Genomic DNA, 26,818 nt, shown 5'->3' with positions numbered 1-26,818 from the left:
TCCGCTCACACTGAATATGCAGAAATAAAAAAGTAAATTGCTTACATCTGCTGCCGGCGGCGGAGAAAATGATCTGATTGGACGGGCCGAGGGCTCTCCATCTCTTTTGGGTGAGAGAGAGGGTTTCAGAGCATCAAAAGCTTGTAATTGGTGTAATTCTGAATTAATGGACACACACATGCAAACACGCACGCACTCACACACACAATCGAGGGAGCATACACACACACACACACACACACACACACACACACACACGTACACGCGCGCACACACTTAGAAGCAGCTGTTGGCAGTTGCCTGTTTAGGAACGCTCGCAGATTGCAAAGAAGCAACTTGGAGTCTCATCTCTGTCCCCATCACACTGCCCAGCACACACACACACACACACACACACGCACACACACACACAAATCCTAGCCACGGGTCTGGATTTGACAACAGATAACAAGTATAACACTCTTATCTGCCTAGTCCTTCTGCCACAAAGCCTGGGAGCTATCAGAAGGACATATCGACTTGCCCAATTGGAAAGCTTTCCTGAAATATATGTGTGCAACCCAGCACTCTTTCATGGATAAAAAGATGCTCCCCCAAGGCCTTCCCGTGTGTGGAGGGGGTGCCCGGGAGCTGACACGGGAGGTTCAGGTTGGCCCTGGCTCTGTGATGCGGGGTTTCAGCAGCAGATTGGATCAATGTGAATCAAAGGCAGAATGCCGGGTCTTTGGGGCATGAGAGGCGGTTAGTTTCAAGCAGGATGTTGAACCTGGGGGGACAGAGGCAGTGCAGGGGCAGTGGTGTATGTGTGTGTGGGGGTGGCAGCCTGGCTTCTCACCTAGATGTTACTCAAGCACCTCCCTCATCCTCAATAGGATCAGTCTGTTGCTGGGTCTGGCGTTTTAGGCCAGCTAGGTGGAGGTTATCATCGGAACTGTGTCATTATTTTATTTCATTTCATTTTATTTCACTGACTTTGCCCAACTTGCTGATCCAAATACCACTGCCCCCCACCCTACCCCATCCTTGGGTTCCTGTCACCCACAGAAAGCAATCCTGGCTGCTCCTGGTGGAGATGAGCCTCCACCCCACCCCTAACACCCCCTCAAGGAGGAAGGTTTAGTGAAACCAAAGGAAATCCAGGGAAGGCATCCCCAAGAGGCCAACTTTCAAGAGTGATTTCTCAGCCCAGCATTGATCTGGGGAGGCAGCCTGGCCAGACAGGCCGGGCACCAACAGGCAGGTCCCGGAGGGCTCTGGGCTTTGCTGGCCTTGGACAGACAGCTCCAGGCAGCTCTGACATCTCAGCAATAGACAGGGCTGATGTTCAAGTTCAAAGCTACCCAGGGTCTCTTGGCTGCCACGGGCTCTTCCACATAGCCTATTCATTCCCGCGAGCACCATCCGGTCCATAGCTTTTCCCAGTGTCCATAAACAAGCTCGGACATTCTAGAAACACTTCACATGTAGATGATCGTTTATGTATGTGCACATATAAGGGCGGCAGTTATCAGATCTGTGAAACCTACTCAAAGGAATCTTGCTGGGTCTCTTTCCCTGGCAAGGCTACAGTCCACAGAGTCCTTTTCATTCCTCCACTGAGGCGGGATTTCTAGGGATTGATCAGAGGGACAACCTGGCTTCTCTTAGGAGCTTTGGCCCTCAGCTTAAAGTCTCCCCCCCCCCCAAGGCCCTGCCTCCACCATATGGTTCCAACTCCATCTCTATCGTTTGTCCTGCTTCCTTTGTCTGCTGGGCCCTGTCTCAGTCTATTGGAAGGTATTTGTCACCAATTATAGGTCTATTAAGGGATAGTCAATCAGTGTGACCAAAACAGCTAGGCCCTCGGGGCCCAGCTATTGATAAGAAACTGTCAATACCTCATTCAATCATTTGTTCCCCAGAACAACCCCCCACACCCACTTCCCCACACACACATCCATGCCCTGCCCTGCGGGCCCCCACCCCCCACACCCACCCCATCCCACCCGATCATCCCAGATCACTGTCTGCAAAAAAGAACTCAGTCTGTTTCGCTTCCCGGCCTCTGATGTTGCCACTTGCCAAATTACTCTTTCATTGGAATGAATAAAAACTTACACACACACACACACACACACACAAAAGGAATCTGAATCAGGGCTACTTATTAAACCGCTATTTAAACTGGGTGGCGGGGGGTAGATTCTTAATATGATTAAGAATATTACGGGAGGTTCGTGCGTGTAGGTGGCTGCAATTACTCCTGAAAATTGCAAAACCGGAAGAAAATTAATAAGGGATACTTTAAATTAGCTCGGCAGTAATTACTATCTATAAATACTTTCCCTTCCACCAACACAAAGTTTAGAGTTATTTACCTCATTTGGGACAAAAGGTTGCACTATCTGCCAATATATTTTTCCCACATATTCAATTTGCAAATCTTAGCGGTGGATTTTGTGTAATTATGATCCTAAAGGGGCTGGTCTTTTCTGGAAAGAAAAAAGCCAGGGAGTTCATGTGAATGGTTTTCAACTTCAGCCCCCCACCCCCACCCCCACCCCCAGCAAGATCACAATGTGGTGTGGGGGAAGGGGGGATGGCGAAGAAAGGAAAGGAAGGAAGAAAGGAGAGAAAGAAAGAAAGAAGGAAAGGAAAGGAAAGGAAAGGAAAGGAAAGGAAAGGAAAGGAAAGGAAAGGAAAGGAAAGGAAAGGAAAGGAAAGGAGAGGATAAAAGAAACCCAGATGCCCACTGTGAGGGAGTGAGTGTGAAACTATCCAGTCAGATCTCTGGCGGTCATCTTTGGGAGGTGGGCACACAGAACTTTGGTGGTGGGTGTGGTGTGGAACTGTACATTGTGATCTTGTAATCATATATTAATAAAAATGAATAATTAAAGAAGAAAAATAAATAAAGTAAAACCTAGAAATTTTGACATAAACCTAGATTTCTCAGGTCTCCAGCAAAGGAAGTTTCTGTCCATTCTATTTCCTATTTCTCTCCTTCCTTCCTTCCTTCCTCTCTCTCTCTCTCTCTCTCTCTCTCTCTTCCTCTTTCTTTATTTCCAGATTCAGAATGGAACCAATCAGAGGTGCTCACTCTTCAAAATTACCCATCTCCAGTCTAAAGAGAGAGAGTGTATATGTGTGCCACCCCAAACCCTGGCATCCTTTTAGCATCTGAGGTCCCCAGACTAATGGCTTTGAATGCATATTCGTTTTTACAGGTTCTGCTGATGTTCCAAATACACTTATAGATATTCATATCTTGTCAGGATAGATAGAAAGAGGAATTGTAGTTCATTCTAGAAGCTCCTTTAGGGAAATCTGACAACACACACACACACACACACACACATGTTCCCAGAGTAGAAATAGTGAAATGGACCAGGTCAGGGACCCAGGGAGTGTAAGGTCCCCTGATTCTCTGGTTCCCCAGCAGACAGCCATCATCACAAGGGACAGCTGAGCTCCTCTTCTGAAAGCTCCATTATGTGTATTTACAAAATAAACAATGCATGCAACTTCGTGATTGTCATCATTAATAATATGCATTAGAGCAAGCCGTTAAATAAATATACGTGCCAGAGATGCCTGCCAGACCATCACACTCTTTATTTTTTGTTCCCTCCATCAAGCTCCAAGGCATTGTCTCTGTTCAGTTGCGGGGTGGGGGGGAGATATATATCTCAGCCCTCATGAGGCAGCAGCACCAGCAAAGCAGAAATCATTATTTTAAACAACTCACCGATGGTTGCATGCTCCGATTTGAAATCGGATAAATCCGCAGTGAGAGCAGAGTTGGGGCAAGAGTTGGGTCTCATTAGACTTGGGTTTGCAAGATGCACGCGCAAACAGGACGCGAAATAGTCTCCTCCTCGCTTCAATAATGAACTATCTCTCACGGGGAAGGACAGACAAACAAACAAGCAAACAGACAAGGGGCATGATCTCTCCAGAGTTCAAGCTGAACAAGTTGTTGGTGGGAAACTCTGTTCATGAGACTCCCTCTAAAGCTTCTTTTTCGTGGGCCTGAGAAGATTTACCCGCTGAGAAATGCTTTCCCCTTCACAATAGCTTCTGGAAAGAAAAAAAAAAAAATGACACAATACTAACTAACCTTGAGGAGCTTGAAATCTCTACAGGTTGAAGGGACACTTGCCAAGATTTATAGTTCATATATTTTTAAAAGTTCATGTGACTCCAGCCTTTTGTGAAATAATACACAGTTTTAAAAAATAAACAAACAGACAAGAAAGCAACATGAAGTATTGCCTGAAAGAGACGCTCAAATGGCTGGATAACAATACCATACGAAGCAGAAACCTCTTATATTTTACTTGTCAGATCTTTTCAAACAGGTGCAGAAATACTGAAGCAGAAGAATAAAAACATGCGCTGTATTTATTTATACGCTGGAACTAAACACAGGGAGGACTGTATAGTAAATAGAATCAAGGGTATCGATCTGCATCACTTACTAAGATAACAGAAAACAAGTCTGTCCCCTCTGTGTTGTTCTTTATGGGGGGGGGGTGGACACCAAGACTGTGCATAGGAAAAACGGAGGAATAAATGAGTATTAATTATGATCACTGTCATGGCCAAAAGGGAAATGCTTTGATAGTCCGAGGTATGCCTGCATTTGCTTTCTTTTTCACTTAAGGCCTTTTATTGAGGAGTCAGGTCACAACTTCTCGGGTCTTGGATTCCCAAAATTTTTGCTAAATTTCAGCCTGTAGGAGAACAAAAAACACCCACTGACTGACAGCTCAACCCACTCAGAAAGTCAAAAGAAGCCCCCCCATACACACACCCAGACTTTCATCTCCTTCCTCGAGGCTTGCAATTTTCTTCTGGTTCCCATCAATTAGTTTTTAATTTAATTTTTTTTTTAATTTTAATGAGCAAGAGAAAGGGAGAGAAGGAGAAAGAGGGAGAATGAAGAGAGAAAAAGCAAGAGAGAGAGAGAGAGAGTACATGCAAGGATAAGGGCATAAAGCAACTTGGAAGGTCCTGAGTGCATTTCACTGCTTAGAACAGAAGAGGAAGGAGGAAGCCTGCTTGTGTTTTTGTGACTCACTCCACTCCTATTTTGACTTTTCTCTTTGACACCAAAGCAGACTGACCCACCGTAGGGATGCTCTGCCTGCAGGGTCTGGGAGCCAAGTGTGCTAATGTCAGATGCACCTGAAGCTGATACTCCTGGATGTGCCGTTCTGCCTTGAAACGAACGAATAAATAAACACACACACACACATAAACAAATGAGTAAATAAATACATAAAGATGAAGTGATGGTGTTTCCAAATTTCAGAATCAACTGGACTTACTTCCTGCAGGATTCAGACACTTGTCTCTTTCTAAGGCAAATTTCTCCAGACTTTGGCAGGTCTGAAAATACAAACCCTCCACTACGTGACAAAGCCCCTCTAATGCACCCAGAAAAGAAGGATTTTCATCTCTTGGAGAGGAAAATCACCCGAGCTGAGCATCCCTTAGGAAAAAAAATGAATTAAAAAAAAAGAAAGAAAAGAAAAGAAAAAAGAAACAGGGAAAACAACTGTGATCAGGGCATTTATGAAGAATACACATTTGTAGTTTTAAAAACATTAAAGTCAAAGTACAGAGAAGCATACACAAAGTGAAAGCAGAAGAAAGAAAGATAATTCCATAAATTTCTTTGCAGAAATATGTTCTTTTGGATTGAATAATGCATTTTTCTTTGTTTTACACACAATCAGGATATCATTAAATTCTGAAGTTATTTAGAAACAAAGCAGACTTTTAGTCATTTTTAACACACACACACACACACACACACACACACACACACACACACACCTTCCTGTCACAAATTTTCAGAAGCCAATAAAGAAACGTTGTGGTATTGTTAGAGAAAAAGGAAAGTAGTTGCTAATTATTCTTGTCCATTTAATCAGAAAGTATTATTTCCTGTTTTTCAAATCAGCGTTTTGTCTCTTAACAATGGATTAGGACACACCTTTAAATAAAAATTAGGGGGGGGGGGAAATCTACTTCCAGAATATTTAAGGGTGAAATTCCAGATACCATCAGCAAAATCCATGGTGTTCTACTGCCATCTACTGGCTATTATTCAAACGTCATGATTTAAAGGTACAGGTTGAAATGCACAGAACGGCTTTCAGAGCCCAAGTACTTTGCGATCTCTCCTGGAACAACTCACAACTTTGAAGGTTGCTCCAAATTTTTTTTTTAAAAGAGCTTTTCTTTATTATAGGATGAGCTCTATCCACCTGACACTATATTAAGTCCTGGGCTTATCTTTGACTTCTATAGTTGGAATTAGAAAACCTACTAGGCCTTTCTTTAACCTTCCAGAATCCTGTGGCAAAGGTTAAAGGTTTCTCCTTCTCCTTGACCACCTGCAATTCTTTCCTTCTTCTCCAAATTCAACATCCTCTTTCCCAGCTCGCATCTGGCATGGTCCAAATCACTTTGGCAAGCCAAAGGACTATCCTCTGGACACATCTTCCTTCCCTTCCCTTTCGCTCTGTGGCTGTTGAAATCACACACACAAAAAAACACTTGGCATTTTGGGTTGGTCACCTCCTGCACGTTTTACTTTTGTCGATGCAACCAAAAGCTTCCAGCAGCCATGAGCCACACAGAACGACTTGCTATCCAGAACATTCTTAGATATTTTTTTCCTTTTGCTGCCCTTGTTGTTTTATTGTGGTAGTTATTATTGATGTCATGGTTGTTGGATAGGACAGAGAGTAATGGAGAGGGGAGGGGAAGACAGAGAGAGAGAGAGAGAGAGAGAGAGAAAGACAGACACCTACAGACCTGCTTCACCACCTGTGAAGTGACTCCCTTGCAGGTGGGGAGCCGGGGGCTCGAACCTGATCCTTAACGCCAGTCCTTGCGCTTTGCACCAAGTGCTCTTAACCCACTGCACTACCGCCTGACTCCCCATTCTCTTAGATCTTTACTCTTGGTGATGCTTGCTGCCAAGCTCTACTTCCTAAAGAACAAAATACTTGTGGCTTTTAAAAACTAAGAAAATGCTCTTCAGTTCAGTCACCTGTCCTACGTTCTTACTCGAGACGGCCTGTCATTCCATTCTGCCTGCCGGAATGTTTCTGAATCCTAACTCATTCCACCCTCTTTGCCAGTTCTGTCGTGATCCTATAGTCATTATTCAGCAGTCGACTATTATGTGATTAGCATAACATCGATTGCTCCCTTCTAATCTACTTTTCTAGGTTTCGGCAGCTATCATCCAGTTAAATCAGGTGCCTTGTGGAAAAAGTTTCAAGGATGCCATTTATCTGCCTTGACTGGTGCCTAGCACATCATAAAATCCCAATTAATGATAGCTGTTTTGATAATTAGCATTAATAAAAATAATGAGTACAGATGCATGAGAGAAATGAAATCTACAACATACAACGCCATTATGCTAATCTCTGCCATAATGATAAAGGTATTTAGTCAGTTACAACTTCTAATTCGAAGCCCATCTTTTTTTTTACTTCTACTATACAAAATTCCTCACAACTAAGTAAATGATATGACACCCCACCTCCACCCCCAGTAGGATTCTCAGCTTCCAGAGGCCAAGAATTGTGACTTGTCAATGCAACTGAGGAGTTGCTGAAAGAATTCTCCTCTCCTCTCTTAATATTTAATTTCCTTTCTATTAAGGAGGGGAAAAGAGGTGTTCTGGACCAAAAACAAAGTGGAAGCACAGAAAGGAAAGAACTTGGAAATGCATTTTTGCTATCTGTGGATAGTTAGAACAGAGAGAGAGAGAGAGAGAGAGAGAGAGAGAGAGAGAGAGAGGGAGAGAGAGCCTCTGAATCTTGCAAGTGCCAGGTCATTCAGGGACAGACAGGGACTGACACAGTTCCAGTACCCATCACCTGCTTTCTGCTCTTTGAAATGACCCAGAACAGCTCTATTCTGGCCACCATCATTCCATTTTAATAGATTCCTCTATGTATGGGGGGTCTGATAACCCACTTTTGAACTCCTGAAAATTAGACCAAGAGGGCATGGGCATAATCCACAGCATCTCAGAAGAGTTCCTTGAGAATGGGGCTTTCTGCACCAGGAGAAAAAGGAAAGGCAAGCCACTCACCAAGACTTCAATCATTCCTGGGCATTAAAAAAGAAAACAACACCTCAAATTTTAGTTTCTACATACAGCAACCAAATAGTCCACTGACAGGCTGAGAGATAGGTCACCTGGTAGGGCATGTGCCCAGCTAGACTGACAGCCCCAGTTTTGGGCCCTGGCATGATATGAGAAAGAATCTTCCCAGGAGCATTTGTTCCATCCAGGTGAGCAGAGAATTGCTCGGGGGGGGGGGGGAAGCAGATAGGTCTCTCACAAAACCATCACCCTCTCCTGATTCTTGATTTCTGCATCTCTACTGGCCATCTGTACTTAACTGACAGATCAATCGACTGATTTTTTAAAAGATTTAGTTAGTTAGTTAGTTAGTTAATTATTATTGGATAGAGACAGAGAAATTGAGAGGAAAGGGAGAGATAGAGTGGGAGAGACAGAGAGACACTTGTAAACCTGCTTCACCACTTATGAAGCTTTCCCTTGCTGATGGGGACCAGGACTTGAACCCGGTCCTTGCAAACTATAGTGTGTGTGCTTCACCAGGTGCACCACCGCCCAGCCCCAATTGATTTTTTTTCAAGACAATTATTCAACTTTGGCCTACGGTGGTGTCGGGGATCAAATCTAGGACCTTTGGTACCTCGAACATGAAAGCCCTTCTGTACCATCATTCTGCTATCACCCAGCTGTCCCTAACTTGTTGGTTCTCGGCATGAAACAGAGCTGCAGACCCATAGGTATCCCTTAATCCTCATGCTCCTGGGAATCTGAGTGCAAATGAGTCAGAGGCATCTCTACATTTGACTGAATGTTTTTTCCTGTTTCAAGGGTTCCCTTCTTGCCAACCCACCACTACCATCCTCCTTAGCAAAGCTTCTAGACACTAAATTTAGGGGGCACCTGGTTAAGCGTACGTAGTACTAAGCACAAGTTCAAGCCCCCAGCTCTCTACCTGCAGTGGGGACACTTCACCAGGGGTGAAACAGGTCTGCAGGTATCTCTATCTCCTCTTCTCCTCTCAATTTCTCTCTGTCCTATTCAATAAAATGAAAAAAAAAATGGCCACCAGGACCAGTGGATTTGTAGTGTAGGCACTGAGCCCTAGTGATAACCCTGGAGACAAAAATAAATAAATGGAAGGAAGGAAGGAAGAAAGGAAAGAAGAGAGGAAGGGAGGAAGGAAGGAAGGAAGGAAGGAAGGAAGGAAGGAAGGAAGGAAGGAAGGAAGGAGCGAGCTAAATTTACAAGACTGGATGTTTTTCAGGATCAACTTGTACTCATTCATTCAGAATATACCCAATGCATTTGGAAGGTACAGTCAGAAGATGAGAACTTTTCAGGAAAAAAAAAAAAATGCTTGCTTTGTTAGTAGCTACCTCAAGTCCCACGCTGAGAAGGAAGGGGACACCCCCACCTGGAGATGTTCCTGAGCTTATGACAATGTTGTGTGGCTCACAGGGAGCTCAGGTGAGAAGCAGGAAGACTTGGGTGAAGGATTTCCCTTTATGCAGTGTCCAGTCTACCAGGAGGGCTTAGATCTCTCTCTCTCTCTCTCTCTCTCTCTCTCTCTCTCTCTCTCTCAGCATGACATCCATGATAAAACAGCAAGGATTCCTTGAAATGCTGTGCTGAAAGCTCTTCACATATGCACCATTTACTGGGTTTTAAGTCAACACCCCATGCTCAGGTGACTCTACTGACTGTCTATATATTAGCATGAAGGCTGATTTCTGCAAATCGAGGAAACTGAAATTGTCCAGAGGAGCAGTTAAACGCCATGATGTATGTGAAGTGCTGCTTAGTCAGGTAGAAACTGGGGAGTGTGGGTCAGAGAGACAGAGAAAATACACCAGGTAGGATGCATATGTCCTGCCATGCACAGGGCCCATGAATCCTGGCACCACATGGGGCGTATCATGGCAACTGGGGAAGCTCTGATGGTGTGAGGTTTCTCCTCCTCTCTCCCTCTCTGAAAGAATAAAGAACAGTCATGGACCTAAAGGCTAGAATAGTGCAGATAAAGTGTTGGGGGGCCCTCCATTTTGTAGATAGCTAGTAGGCATATTTTAGTTATATTCCAAAGGGCCTGTAGCTATACTAGTGTTTTTTGTTGTTGTTTGTTTTGTTTGTTTGTTTGCCTGAGTATGCAGGTGGATCCAAGTTATTGTCTGGGGAGATGATGTCATGGCTGGGAAAAGGACCAGAAAGCTGGATCAGGGAAGAGAGTAGCTCCTTAATATGGGAAAGGTGTATAAATATTGTTGACTATAAACCCCATTGACTTGATTTGGTCTGGGGCCCATATTCAGCTTAGGAGTCTGTGTGACCTCTGCATCCCTGTAGATCTGAGCTCACATTCTGTGGTCATGAGTAGGAACATTCCAAGCTGCCCCAGTATTGCTCCTCAGGTGTAGCATAGAGTGTGTTTTCCAGCCTCCCTTCAGAGGATGGAACATTCTCTACCATTGTTGATTCAAGTTGAGGGCAAGGTCCTAAGGGGTCTATTTTGTTGTTTCTGATAGAAATGACCGGTAACAATGGACAGAGGGATTTATTCGAGTTCTAGGCCCATCAAGTCTATAAATAAAAATTAAAAAAAAAAAGAAAAAAGAACAACGGGATTGGTGGATTGTACCAAAATAAAGGACTGGTTCTGGGTGGGGGTGGGGAGCTGTGCAGGTCCTGGAACATGATGGCAGAGGAGGACCTAGGTGGGGGTTCAGGGAGCTATGTGGAAAACTGAGAAATGATGCACATGTACCAACTACTGTATTTTACTATGGACTGCAAACTATTAACCGCAGCCATTACCACCACCACTCCCCACCCCGGTATAGAAAAAAGAAAAAAGAAAAAAACAACCCAGTAGTGGTAAAATCACACATGCTCACAGCCACAACTCTGCCTCCCAAAAGAATGGTCATCAGTAAGTGGAAGAAAGATCAAGCTAGCTCTGAATTAAAAGGAGAAGTCTTACAGCCAACAATGTGTGGTGGTCACTATGTTTATATATTCATTTGACATGTTTCCTGTGTGTTATGTATAATTTGACATGTTTCCTGTGTGTTATGTATACAGTTTCATATGGAAGAGAGGGAGGGAGGGAGGGAGAGAGAGGGAGAGGAGCCAGAGCATCACTTTGGTACCATGCAGCATGGATAAATGAACCAGGAGTTTCAGACATGCAGGCCCTGCACTCTACTAGCTGAGCTACTACTTTTTTTTTTTTTGCCTCCAGGGTTATTTCTGGAGCTTGGTGCCTGCACTGAGAATCCATTGCTCTGGAGGCTATTTTTTTCTTTTTGTTGCCCTTGTTGTTTATCATTGTTGTTATTATTGTTGTTGTTATTGCTGTCCTTGTTGGATAGAACAGAGAGAAATCAAGAGAGGAGGAGAAGACAGAGAGGGGGAGAGAAAGATAGACACCTGCTTCACTGTTTATGAATCTACCTCCCTGCAGGTGGGGAGCCAGGGGCTCAAACCAGGATCCTTACTCTGGTCCTTGCGCTTCGCACCATGGGCACTTACCCCACTGTGCTACCACCCGGCCCCCAACTGCCTACTATTTTTATAATCATGCTGCACTGGGAAATGTTCATTGTTGCACTTTATTTATTTATTTATTTATTTATATTATTATTATTATTATTTTAGATAGAGTTCAGAGAGGCAAAGAGACTATAGCGCAAGAGCTTCTTAAAATGCAGCAGGGGCCAAACTCGAACCTAGGTCCCAAGTGAGCTGTTCTACCGGCCCCGACACTTTATTTTTACAGAGAGGAGCCCAGAGGTGGGATCCTGTCTTCTTTCCCGATTCAGCTGCTCAGTCAGAGGGCTGTCCCTGATGTACGTACATATTGTTGCTAGAAAACATGACTTGAGGAAAAACAATACTAATATAAACAACAAGAACTAATGCCTCAGCTGAGAGACAGAGTGACCAGGAATCTCCTAGAGCACTGGGGAAAAGCCAGGGGGTAGTCTTCCTCTCTGCGGATTTTTTGAAATAAAGCCAGCAGAGTCCTCTAGCAAAACACTGGCTATTTTTAAAAGCATGCTATTGTTTTCACTCTCATCCTTCCAAGACCACAGCTGCCTTTAAGCAAACTAGGAGTAATTAAAATGGAACCACAGATAGATGCAGGCTGATCAAAGGGTGAGAGAGAGAGAGAGAGAGAGAGAGAGAGAGAGAGAATGTGTGTTGTTTGTGAGAGAGGAATTCTCTTCAAAGGAGCTAGGATGTCTCCCTGTACCACTATATTGATGGAGGATGGTTAAGACATTTTGGATGAAGAGTGATATTCATACTGTAGATCATTTGTTTATGCTGAAGGGAAAAGCAATTCTACACAGACATATGGGCCTTGGTTCACTGTCCATTAGACGCCTTGCTCCCCCAGCCTTGCACCCAAAGTCAAGCCAAACTCAAGCACCACATCTTCAGCGAGTAGATTCTCTAAGGTCTGGGAGGGAAGGGAGCTGATAACTGTGAGCAGAAAGTCTTCACTTCAGGTGGGAGACAGCACTAAAATCTAACTGCAGAGGAAGAATGTAGATCCCCGGTACCGCCTTCCAAAGTCATAGCTCAGGCTTGGATGTGACATTTTGACATAGGGAAATAAGGCCCACAGGGAGACCTTTGTACTCCTTACCTACAGTGAGCATATACAATAGTATGAACGTATCCAAAATCTCTATAATTATGTATACATAATTACATCTAATTAGGTATGCATTTAAGTATATAACAAGATATGTATAAATATATACAAAAGTTTCCTATCTATATGGAGTATGTCACAATCTGATCAGAAGAAGGCTGATAGAATAAAACACAAGATGCTGGGGGCCTGGCAGTAGCACAGTGGGTTAAGTGCACATGGAGTGAAGCATGAGGACCAGCATTAGGATCCCAATTCGAGCCCGTGGCTTCCCACCTGCAGGGGGTCGTTTCACAAGCAATAAAGCAGGTCTGAAAGTATCTATCTTTCTCTCCCCCCTCTGTCTTTCTCTCCTCTCTCAATTTCTCTCTGTCCTATCCAAGAGCAATAACAACAGTAACAACAACAACAACAACAATAACAAGGGCAACAAAATGGGGAAAATGGCCTCCAAGAAGTAGTGGATTCCTAGTGTAGGTCCGAGCCCTAGCAATAACCCAATAACCCTGGAGGCAAAAACAAAAAAACAAAAACAAAAATAAAAAAAGAAGAAAAAAAAAGAAAGAAAGAAAGAAAAAAAGACACGATGCTGAGTAAGCACTGAATTCAGAAACATGATAAAACTCGTGTATCTCAAATGTTATTTGGGGCATACTCAGACTGATTGCTTTTCCTAGAGTCTGAAATCCACTGTCACTGGCAAGTTTGTCTTATTTATTTATTTATTTATTTATTTATTTATTCATTTATTTAAATTGCTAAATTCAGAGCTCAAGAGATGGCACAATAGTTCTACAGAAAACTTTCATGCCTGAGGCCCTGAGGTTCTAGATTAATCACCAGCACCAGCCTAAGTCAGAGTTGAACAGTGCTCTGGTGTCTCTGTCTCTCTCTCTCTTAGTAAAATAAATAAAATATACTTTAAAATTTTTTATTATCTTTATTTATTGGATACAGACTGCCAGAAATCAAGAGGGAAGGGGGTGATAGAGAGGGAGAGAGACAGAGAGACACCTGCAGCTCTGCTTCACCACTCGGAAGGCTTTCCCCCCCGCAGGTGGTGACCAGGGGCTCAAACCTGGGTCCTTGCGCATTGTAATACATGTGCTTAACCAGGTGCGCCACCACCTGGCCCTAAAATATACTTTTCAATAGCCCTACATTTGGCCAGGCCTTGTCAATCCCTCCTGTAGGCAAGGACTTCAGGAGCCCTACCCGACTGGCTTAAATGTGGTCCAGATCACCTAATCACTGGCCACTGGTACTGGAGCTCTTAGAGGCTCTTAGAGCACAGGCTGCTCTGATAATACAGGCTTCTTCTATTCCCAGAGAAGATCCAAAGAATGGACTCTTGAGTGCTTCCTCTGGCTCAACGATAAGCCACACAGGAAGAGAAGGTCGAGATTGTCCCAGCAGTCTTCCTCAAGGATGGCCTGATGAGAGGGAAGATGAGCAAAAGATGCCTGCAGAAGATGAAGGTGACTAGGTAGCACTGGGAGACTGGGCATCTCCTCAACTGGGTGATATTTGAGACCCCTGCTTGCGTGTGTCTGATTTTACACATACACACACACACACACGCGCGCGCACGTGCACACACACGCGCACGCGCACACGCACACACACACACACACACTCACAGGGGAGCTCTGAATAAAAAATGGTTAGCTGTTTTTATTGAATGGAAGCAACGCTGGTTTCAAACATTATATAGGTTACAGACTTAGGTATCAACATATCTCGATATATGACATTATGCTCACCACCCAAAGCTTTGTTTACATATCACCATACAAATCATTATATCATTTTTACCCAAATTATCCACTGCCCACTCCACCTCTGTTTTTCTTTGTGGTCACTCTTTTTCTTTTCTTTCTGTACCCAGGGTTATTGCTGTGGCTCAGTACCAGCACTGTGAAACAGCTGCTGCTTGTGGGCATTTTTCTTTTATTCCCCCCCCCCATTTTATTCAATAGGACAGAGAGAGATTGAGAAGGAAGGGGGAGGTAAGAAGAAGAAAGATAGACACCTGCACCTCTGCAGATGGGGAGTGAGGACTCGAACCCATGTCCTTGCGCATAGTACTATGTGCACTTAACTGATGTACCACCTCCAGGCCCCCCCATGGTTACACATTTCTTTTGTTCCTATATCTCCTACATTCTGCAAGAAGTCATACCATTGATGTTTTTCTCAATCTGATTTATTCCATTAAGTAAAATAACTCCTAGGTCCATCTGAGTTGCTGCAAGTGGCAGGATTTTTTTCCATTGTTGTTGCTGTTGTTGTTGTTGTTGTTATTATTACTATTAATCTCTGGGCTCCATTGCTCCCGGATAACTTTAACAGATAAAGACAGAAAGGCAGAGAAAGATAAAGAGGGAAAGAAGCCACAGCACTGAGAGTCCCTTCAATGCAGTGCGGACTGGGCTTGAACCTGGGTCACACACATGGGAAAGCAGTGCACTATGCTTGTGAGTTATTTTGTCAGCCTAATTTTGCCATTTTAATGGTTGAGTCACATTTCATTGTCGACAACAGTTTTTCTCATCCACTCATTCAATGATGGACACTTAGGATCATTTACTTATCTTGGTCAATGTGAATAATATACAGGGAAGATGGCCGCGCTTTTCGTAACAGTATTTTCATACTCTTAGGAACAATACTTAGAAGTGGATCATACTTAGTAGCTGGATCATAAATCGTCACAATCCTTATTTTTTTTTTGGAGGGATCTTCCCACTGTCTTCCATAGTGGTTGGACCAATTCATATTTCCAACAAGCCTGCATACATTTTCCCTTTCTGAAGTGATAAAGGCAAGTTTCCTGTCTTGTTAATAACAGTCAGTGTAAGAATACTGACCCTGATGTCCAGGAAATTCCAGTTAAATCAGAAGTTTCCTGCTTCACCATGGCTCTGAAATGAACCTTCCCCCAGCACAGCCTTCTGGCCTGGAGGCTTCCAGACCATTCTAAGCAAGATGGTGCAGGGAATATAGAAGCATTAGGTGGGATAAAGAAGAAGTTGGCCAGGTCTCCTGACCAGATCATCTGAAACAAAGATCAAACTGAAGTGAAACAGAGTTTGCGGGAAAACAACCCAAGAAAAAGACATTTTAACAGGCGTGGATATTAGTGACTAGAGAAGCTAGTAGTGGTGAGAAAACTCACCGGTGAACAACACATCAGCAATCGCTAGTGGATTCACAGTGAAGAAGGAGACAAAGCTAAATCCATCTTACATCGCACCCATGATCCCAGCTTGCAGAATGCAGTGAGCCCTCCAGCTGTTACTACTGGGGTGTGCGTATACCAGACAAAAAGTGTTAATTTTCTGAATGTCATGTTTTGTCCTTATCTCTAATACAAAGCTCTAAGTAGGGGAGGTAGTAACTTTCTAGACATGGTTTTGGATGAGACAGGTACCATACAAAGGCAATAAATGTCATACAAATCCCAAGCTTGGTAAAGCCAAATTCTTTGCAGTTAGTTAACTATTGGCAGAATAGACATCATTCTACTGTATCTTACTACCCTTAAGAAGTCGAAATTTTTTTATCCCTGAGCCGTGTAAGCTTTTTATCAATTTACTTCCACAATAATCCATTGAGTAGTCATGATTCCAGTTACACAGAGCAGGCACAGAGGAGACAGTAAAGAAGAAAGTTAAGATTTGAAGCAAGAGGTGACATCTTTAAGTCTTCTACCTATTTGTCCTCCCACCCAACAAAAGTAAAACACATTCTTCTCAGCTGCACATATTTCCTTCTCCACAAGTCTTATTTTCAATCATAAGCAGGCCTCCATGAATTTAAAGAAATTGAAGTCATATAAAAGTATATTTTTCAACCAAAGTGAAACAAAATTAGAAATCAGTAACAGAAGGAAATTGCAGAAATTCTGAATGTGTGGGAAATAAAAAAGTACGTTCTTAAGTAACCAACAGATCAAAGAGAAAACCTTAAGGGAAATTAGAAAATGATTTGAGAGAAATGAAAATGAAAACACAACATAAAACATTTACAGAACACAGTTAAAGCAGTGTTTACAGGAAAATTTATAGCTCAAAACACCTATATTAAGAAAAAAAAAGATCTTGAGTTAATAACCCAACTTTGAACCTTGAAGAAACCTGAACATGAAGAATAAAATTAAATAACACGAACAAGAAAAAAGAAATATGGTGATAAATGAGGCAGAGAATAGAAAAGCACTAGAAAAAAATAATTACGTCAAAACTTGGTGCTTTGAAAGACCATGCTTTTTTTTTTTTTTTTTTTGAAAGAACATTCTTTTCACTATGTTAACCTATGGAAAGAGAAAAAGTTCAAATAACTGAAATAAAAAAAGAATAGAAGTATTAACTGCCACTGTTACTTAAAGAAAGGGTATGATGATGAAATATTATGAAGAACTATGTGCAGGGCCAGATGGTGGTACACCTGGTTAAGTGCACATATTACTGTGCTTAAGGACACAGGTTCAAGCCCCTGAGCCCCAATTTGCAGGGGGAAAGATTCACAAGTGGTGAAGCAGATCTCCAGGTGTGTCTCCCTCTCCCTCTCTCTGTCACCCTCCCTTCTCAATTTCTCTCTGTCCTATCCAATAAAGTAAATAAGATTTTAAAAATTTAAAAGCTTTACTTCTTTAAAAATATGTACTATGTGCCAAGAAGTTAGATGAACTGGCAAAATTCCTCCAAAGACAAATCTACCTAAATGACTTCACAACAACAAACCAATAATAAAAATACAGCAGAGGGTAGATAGCATAATGGTTATGCAAACAGATTCTCATGCCCGAGGCTCCAAAGTCCCAGGTTCAAGCTCCCACACCACCATAAGCCAGAGCTGAATAGTATTCTGGTAAAAAAAAATAATAATAATAGGGGCCAGGTGGTGGCACACCTGGTTGACTGCACATGTTACAATGCACAATGACCAGGTTCAAGACCCTGGTCTCTTATCTTCAGATGGAAAGGTTTTTGAGTGGTGAAGCAGGGATGCAGGTATCTCTCTGTCTCTCTTCCTCTCTACCTATATATATAGAGACTGACAGTAAGCTAAAGACTTAGTCATGTATTTATAAATTTACAGAAAGAAAAGTCCAGAACCAGAGAGGTTCACTGGTGAATTCAACTGAAAAGTGATAGAAGTAATACCACTCCTTCACAAATCTTCCTGAAATTAAGAGGAAAGGATCTTCTTTCTAAGAGGCATATCATGCCTTGATTCAGGAATCAGGTTCCAACACTAGACAAAAATAAATGTCCATTAGGAACATAGTTAGAAAAGTCTTTGACAAAACCCAAGCAAACTCATTTTTACTTGTGATTAAATACTGGTTCACAAAATTACAAGATAATAGGAGTACAATTTTATGCCATTTGGACCACAAGAGTTCTATGTCCTCATTCCCTCCACTGGAAATTGCAGTGGTTTCCCCAAAGTCACAGATCTCTCTCTCTCTCTCTCTCTCTCTCTCTCTCTCTCTCTCTCTCTCTCCCTCTGCATCTCTCTCTCTATCCCTCTGTATCTCTCTCTCCCTCTCGCTCATTTTTTACAGTGATTTAATATCGACTTACAGGTGGTAAGATAGTAGGAATATAATTCCATACAGTTCCCACCACCAAAGTTCTGAAATGTACCTATTTTCTTTTTACCCCTCTGGGGGTATGAACCAAAATTCTTTATGGGGTGCAGAAGGTGGGAATTCTGACTTCTGTAATTGCTTCTCTGTTGGACAAGGAGAAACAAGACATGATGTCTTCTCTCTCCACTTTTATTCAATACTGTATTAGAAAGTTCTAGCCAAAACAGTTAGAAAAGCAAAGAAAATAAAAGCCATCCAGATTAGAAAGAAATACCTAAGAGGATCTCTACTGTCAATTTACATGCCCACAATTGTATATTAAAATTCTAAGTCACCCAAGCACACACACACACACACACACACACACACACACACACACACACACACAACATATTAGAACTAAAAATGAGTAAACCATTAGAAAATAAACTCAATATACAAAAATAATAAATTACATTTTAGATAGATTAATGAATAGGTACATAGTTAATAAAAAGCAAATTCATTTATATTATTATCTAAAATAATGTTAAAAATAAATATCTATTTAAAGAAAGAGAGTGAGAATGAGCAAATCACATAGACAGAAATATCTTAATAGTTACCAGTGACATGGGCAGAGGGAGGAAAAGTGATTGTTAGTGGGTATAGGGCTAAGTTTTAAGGTAGTGAGATATTATAAAATTAAATAATGGCATGGTTTCACAATTACATGATTATATTAAGAGCAGTAATTTGTGTACTTTAAAACAAGTGAATATTATAACTCAGTTAACTTATCATTTTAAAAATATGCCATACAATAAATAAATGTTCAGGGCCAGACAGTGGCACACCTGTTTAAGCACAAACATGACAGTGCACAATGACCCAGGTTCAAGCCTCTGGTCCCCACCTGTAGGGGGAAAGCTTCACAAGTGGTGAAGTAGGTCTTCAGGTGTTTCTCTGTTTTCCTCTCCCTCTCTATCTCCCCCAGTCCTCTTAATTTCTCTCTAGCTCTTCTATCCAATAATAAATAAATAAAAATATTTTTAAAAAATAAATAAATGTTCAAGAACCTAAAATTGGTTGTGAAAACCTTTCAAGTTACAGAGGCTACACCATAGAAGACAAGGAATATTTCTTTTCTTTTCTTCTTTTTTTTTTTTTTTTTTTTACCAGAGGACTGCTCAGCTCTGGTTTATGGTGGTGCAAGGGATTTAACCTGGGACTTTGGAGCCTCAGGCATGAGAGTCTCTTTGCATAACCATTATTCTATCTCTCCCTGCCCAGCAAGGAATATTTCAAGGCGTATAAAATGTGATTTTGTGTCAGGCTAACGACTCGAGAGAGATGACCCAGGAACCAAGCTTGTGGTGGTGAGGCCGTTCAAATCTTTATTCATCTGAGCATCCCTGAGGTAACACACCTGATTAAGCCACGTGGCACAGACTGCAATGGCCGGCGTCTGCCTCCCCCTATTCCCATGCTTCACCAGGTTGGAAAAGGGAAGAGACAAGTCGGAAACGGAAGTGACTTGACAATACCATACATGGTTAGGAAAGGGGTGGAGAAAGATGAAAAAGGTAGGGACTTCCTTAGCAACTGTTACTAGGGGGTTGACTGGTAGGATTAATAATACCCTGTGGGGAATTAGGAAGGAGACCTTTAGTCATTTGTAAGACAAAGCAGAAGATTGATATGTAGATAATAAAAGGGCGGGCCATAGTATCAAGGAATGCAGGGTGGAGCAGGGGGAGCTGGCTTAATGTTTTAAGGAATGTCTGGCACCTGGAGGCAGAAAAATGCAGAGTGCTTTGTGAGACAGGGAGTCTGAAAAGATGAGGCAACACTTTGGGGTTCCCATATCCCCCTTGCTCAAACTCTCCACAGAGAGAGAGACTAACAGGATAGACACAACTCTCAGGTCAAGCCCTGCCAGGCTCTACCACATCCTCACAATTTCCCTACAATTTTGGACTATTGAACAGCTCAGCATATGAAAGCACAGAACTTGCATGCTCAAAAAACCAGGCATTCACTCCCTTCCCCTCTCTCTATCTCTTTCAATCTCTCTCATAAAAATTAAACAGATCTTCTAAACTGTGATTTATCATATAAAATTTTCTATTCCTCAAGAGAATATAACATTCCTAAGTAGTTGTGTACTGCTTTAGCCCATTGAAGCTGCTCTAATGAAATACCACTGTTTGTTTTGCAGTCACCAAGAATTTATTTCTCACTCTTCCAGAGATAAAAAGTTCAAGGTTGAAGCACTGGAGAACCACTCTTTAGTAAGTATCTACTTCCTGGTTCATAGGCAGCCATCATCTCCTTGAGTCCTTTTCTGAGGGAAGGGGAAAAAGAACTCTCTGGTGTGTCTTTTAGAAGAGCAGTACTTCCATTCACTAGAGGTCATCAGGTTTATACATGTAGACTGCTCTTAATCGATTTGCTTTCATTCTGAAGACTATCACTGCTAACTGCCAACTTTCCAGAAGTTGAGACATTCAAGAAGCTAACTAGTGTTCCAGATGATGCGAGACTGTGAGGTATTGATGACCTCCTTCTTGGAGGAATAGATTTCATATTAATTATGGATGAACACGTCAATTAGCATGTATCCAGAAAGAAATCTACAAGTAAAACTGGCAACACTCCAAAAAAGGAAACATACAGATTTACAGCTATGTTCATATTGCGATGCTATAGATGATACTCAAGATCTGGAATCAACTTCGTGTCCAGTGACAAGTCAGTGGATAAGAAAGGTGTGGTTGAGGGTTGAAGTGGCACACAGTGTTAAGCACACATAGTATCTTGTGCAAGGACCCAAGTTGGAGCCCAAGCTCCCCAACCACAGGGAGGAAGCTTCATGAGTGTTGAAGCTGGTCTGCAGGTCTCTCTCTTTCTCTCTCCCTCTCTATTTCCCCTTCCACTTCTCAATTTCTCTCTGTCCTGTCAAATAAAATAAGAGAAAACAAACACCACCAGGAGCAGTGGATTCCTAGTGCCAACACTAAGCTACAGCAATAACCCTGTAGGCATATATATATATATGAAGAAAAGAAAGGTGTGAAAAGCATATTGTACCATCCTGATAAAAAAATGGCACTGTTAAAAATTAATATGATGAAAAATCTCTGGAATATTGCCTCCCAGTAGTTAGAAAATAAATAACAGTTTCTAAATCCCATGAAGGTAAAAAGAGATTCAAACGAAATTAGAGAAATCTTTGAACTGAAAGAAATTTCAAACACCCACATGCTAGTCTATGAGTTGTTGTAATGTATTAGTTGTTGTTTACTTTTGCTGTGCTAATTGCAGGTTTAGAACAGAAGAAAGGTCTCATACCAGTGACCCCAAGCTATACCTTTAGAAGCCAAAGAAAAAGGGGCCAGGTGGCAGCGCACTTGTCTGAGCACATGTGTTACCATGCAGAGGAACCTGGGCTCAATCCCCCAGTCTCCACCTACAGAGAGGTGAAGCAATGCCTCAGGTGTCTCTCAAGCAGTTAAGCAGTGCTGCAGGTATTTGTCTACCTACCTCTCTATCCCCCTTCCCCTCACAATTTCTCTCTATCCAACAAGTAAATAAATACTTTTAAAAAGAACAAAGGATTCCAAAGAAAGCATAAAAGAGGAACCAATAATACTCAGAGTGAAATCAATGAAACTGTAATCAGAAAACAATAGGGGAATAAAGGCAACAAAAGCTGGTGGAAAACATTGACAAGCATCTAAACCTTCCAGTAAGGGAGCAAAGGAAAAAAACACAAACTCTCAATGCTAAATTCAAGATTGAGAAGTGACAACTCTCAAGATTATACAGTTATCAAAAGTGTAATCAAGAAATGCTAAGTGAAGCACTATGTCAAGTATTTGTCAAGTCTGGCATGTTAGATGAAATGGACTATTTCTGAGGAAGACAAAAAAAAATCATCAATGTTCACTCAAGTAGAAATATGAGTTCTACCTAACAATTAAAGAAGGGAGAAGATCTGTCCTAGAATAGCTTTCCTTGTAGCCTGGAAGGTGGTGCAGTGAATAAAGAGTTGCACTCCTAACCATGAGGTCCTGAGTTCAATACCCGTAATCTCATGAGCTAGAATGCAGCTCTGGTTATTCCTAATAAATATTGATAAATAAATAAACCTTTCAAAAGCATCTTTTCGGGAGTCGGGCGGTGGCGCAGCGGGTTAAGCGCATGTGGTGCAAAGCACAGGGACCGGCGTAAGGATCCCGGTTCAAGCCCCCGGATCCCCACCTGCAGGGGAGTCACTTCACGGGCCGTGAAGCAGGTCTGCAGGTGTCTGTCTTTCTCTCCCACTCTCTGTCTTCCCCTCCTCTCTCCATTTCTCTCTGTCCTATCCAACAACAAAGCAACGTCAACAATTGCAATAATAACCGCAACGAGGCTCCAACAACTAGGGCAACAAAAAGGGGGGAAAATGGCCTCCTGGAGCGGTGGATTCATGGTGCAGGCACCGAGCCCAGCAATAACCCTGGAGGAAAAAAAAAAAAGCATCTTTTCTTGAATAAAAAGAGAATGGGTCCCAACTTAATATATGAGCCTACAACCGGAACCATTGCAAAGAACCCATAGAACGATCTCTCTTGGGAATATAATTGCAAATATTTCAGAAACAGTTTTCTTAGGAAGTGGTATCTAAGAACGTAAAAAGAGATAATACAGCAAAGGCCAATTGGTATTTATGGAAGGAATGAAACATTGGTTTATAGTAGAAAATCCACAAGGGAGAGAAAGAGCTAGCTCTAGAAAACCCGTATTGACACGTGCACAGGCCAAGTTCAAGCTCCAGCACAGCAGGGAACATGTGATGCTAGAGGGAGCTCTGGTCTCTCTCTCTCTCTCTCTGAAAAAGGGATCTAGTGTGGTCAAATTGTGCATGAACAGGTCTCAGTTTTAATAAGTAAAATAGTAGATAAATATAAAAAAATAAAGGAAGAAAGAAACGGCATATGTATATATCAGAATTTTTTTCCATTTCAGAAACTATTTCTATTGCATGCTACTTCTTTTTTTTTCATCTTTTAAAAATTAGTAGGAGTCATCTCCATATGATTTATAAAATTATAGATTACAGGTCACATAGTTCCACACTGCAACCACTACTGAAGCTCTGTGTTCCCTCCTCCATCCTTGCATGCTGTTTTTTTTTTTTTTCCTCCAGGGTTATTGCTGGGCTCGGTGCCTGCACCATGAATCCACCGCTCCTGGAGGCCATTTTCCCCCCTTTTTGTTGCCCTAGTTGTTGCAGCCTCGTTGTGGTTATTATTGCCATTGTTGATGTTGCTTTGTTGTTGGATAGGACAGAGAGAAATGGAGAGAGGAGGGGAAGACAGAGAGAGAGGGGAGAGAAAGACAGACACCTGCAGACCTGCTTCACGGCCCGTGAAGCGACTCCCCTGCAGGTGGGGAGCCAGGGGCTCGAATCGGGATCCTTACGCCGGTCCCTGCGCTTTGCGCCACGTGCGCTTAACCCGCTGCGCCACCGCCCGACTCCCTACGCCACCGCCCGACTCCCGCATGCTATTTCTTAATGTGGTATTGTGTAGAAGATATTATGAAGAAGACACAAACGTGTCAAGTCCAAATACAAAAGGAAGAAAGGAAGAAGGAAGGAAGGAAGGAAGGAAGGAAGGAAGGAAGGAAGGAAGGAAGGAAGGAAGGAAGGAAGGAAGGAAAGAAAGAAAGAAAGAAAGAAAGAAAGAAAGAAAGAAAGGAAATGCAGGTTTGTAAGTGTGCTATTCTTTTTATTTTTAGAAAATGTGAATGGTCATATTAAAGAAAATCAAACTTCTCCAAAGAAAATCAATTACCTTCCTGACACTAACATGAAGGACAAATAAAAATGATAGTATAAGATGCACATTCTAAATATTAAACTTGTGGGGCTTTTGCTTTATAATCATGGATGCTTTTGAGGACTGAGAGGATATGAAAGGTAGTGACAGAGTTCTGAGAGGTGCATGCTGTGCTTAGCCCATTTTTGAGGAGTACTTTGACACCACATTCCTGAGCATCTGAACAAGAAGCCTTGAACTCAGTCCTGACCTGCTCAGCTACCTCCATGTTGTAGAGAGTCATCTTTTCATACTCTTGCCCATGGGGCTCCATCGAGACTAGCTTCTAAATCCAATTATCTCCAAACCAGATATAGGATGAAAGATGTAAGGGGAGGCAGAGAGTGACAAAGTGTCACAGTCAGACTGTCCAAAAGTCCCCTTTCCCTTTCCCCTTTTCCTCTAGAGTTCAGAGAAATGTGGAATTGAAGCAATAGATCTAGCCATGATGGGAACTGCTAATTCCAGTTACCAACAGATTCTCCCATAAGGAGCAGACATCAACACTGTTGTGATGACCAGATGGTGTGCTTAAAGCACTGGGTACTGGGAGTCGGGTGGTACCACAGCGGGTTAAGCGCACATGGCGAAAGCGGAAGCACCGGCATAAAGATCCCGGTTCGAGCCCCCAGCTCCCCATCTGAAGCGGAGTGGCTTCACAGGCGGTGAAGCAGGTCTGCAGGTGTCTATCTTTCTCTCCCCCTCTCTGTCTTCCCCTCCTCTCTCCATTTCTCTCTGTCCTATCCAACAACGACGACATTAATAACCACAACAATAAAACAACAAGGGCAACAAAAGGGAAAATAAATAAATATTAAAAGAAAAAAAGCACTGGGTACTTTGACACTCAGCACAGGAAACAGTCTGGCCCAGCCTCACCATTCACTTTCAGGCTGGATCTGAGTCTTTCACCAGAATGAGCAACAGCAGATGTTCACAGCAATGAATACAACCACAACACACAGTATTTATTCTTTGACCCCCATGGGTCAGAACTCCTGGCATCCTTTCCTCCAAATTTGACCAATGTCTGGCTTCTGCCTGCTTCTTGGTCACAACTTTGGTGTCATCCTGTTCCAGTGATCCCAGCTCTCAAGAAAAACAAAGACACTTGAGCACTGTAGTTTTCCCTTGCCAACAGAAGCACTGCTTGCTTTTTTGAAATTGTGTCACTTGGGGGGCCGGTGGTGGAATACCTGGTTGAGCACATGTATTACAATGTGCAAGGACCTGGGTTTGAGGCCCCCTGTCCCTACCTGCAGGGGGAAAGCTTTTCAAGTGGTTGAAGCAGGGCTGCAGGTGTCTCTCTGTCTCTCCCTCTCTATCACCCCCTCCCTCTAGTTTTCTGGCTGTCTCTGTCCAATAAATAAAGATAATAACAAATTAATTAATTTAAAAAAGAAAAAAAAAGAAGCTGTGTCACTGGGGAAATAATGATTTAGAAGACAGTTCTGATAAAATGGGTACAATCTCCCACCCAGCTTAGGGAGCTTTTATCCCCTCCATTTTATTGTGGAGTTAATGGTTTATGGTACATCTGTTGACACATGGGGACAGTTCCTCATGTCCCCATGGTAGGTGTCTGCAGAACACTCTTACCACCAACTTGCATCTTTTGCCATCCTCATGCACCAGGACTCCCCTGGCCCCTGTCAGCCCTCCCATCCTCTCCTTCCCCAGAGTCCTTTGCTGTGGCTCAGTGTACCCCAATCAGTTTTGCTTCCTGGTTTCCTTTTCTGTCCTTGTTTCTGAAATTCCACCTATAAGTGATATCATCTGATATTTGTCCTTCTCTTTTCTAGAGAAGCACTAGTTTTTAGCTACCAAGCAGAGCTAGATGAGGGGAAAAAATAGTTCACTTACATAGTGTGCTGCCCAGGTCTGAACCCAGCTCCCACAGCATTCAAGGAAGTTTTGGCGCTATAGTCTCTCCCCCTCCTTTCCCTGTCTCTCCCTCCCTCCCTCTCTCTCTCCTTTCTCTCCCCCTCCCTCTTCTATATCCATTGAAAAATAATCATCTTCCAATGCTTATTAATCCCCTTTCTCTCCACTTTGATCTTGGAGTGATATGGAAGACAGATGAGAGTTAACAAATGACCCAAAGGCTAAAATTCATCCCCTGCAGACAGGAGGACTGTGATAGTCTGTAACCATCAGCTGCTGTCTGGGGAGCTTAATCCGCCAGTGATACAGAAAGCCCCCATTAATTTGCCCCATTGTGTTAATAATGAAAACCTGAAAGCTAAAAAGTAACATCAGTGATTCATACTTGAAAAAAAAAATCTTCTTCCAAAGCATGGGCCACCCACACCACCACTTCTCCCACACCAAAGGTAGATGACTCTTTTTCTCCAAGTTTGTGCCAAATAAAATGTGGCTGACCTGCAGGTGGAGTGGAAGCATCTAGGAAATAGGCTTATTTCTGCAACTTCAGAAACTCATTCTTTAGGCAAATCACCCACTCTGAGGAAAGCAGAGCTGCCTCTGCTGTGAACATTTCCTTTTGCTTTTTCCAAAACAATTGTAAATCATGAAAAATTCACACTCAACTGATTTTTGGTGTGTGTGTGTGTGTGTGTGTGTGTGTTTTGTGGGAAGGCTATTTATAAACA

This window comes from Erinaceus europaeus, chromosome 20 (genome assembly GCF_950295315.1).
Source record: "Erinaceus europaeus chromosome 20, mEriEur2.1, whole genome shotgun sequence".
NCBI lineage: Eukaryota > Metazoa > Chordata > Mammalia > Eulipotyphla > Erinaceidae > Erinaceus > Erinaceus europaeus.
This window is presented reverse-complemented; position numbering follows the sequence as displayed.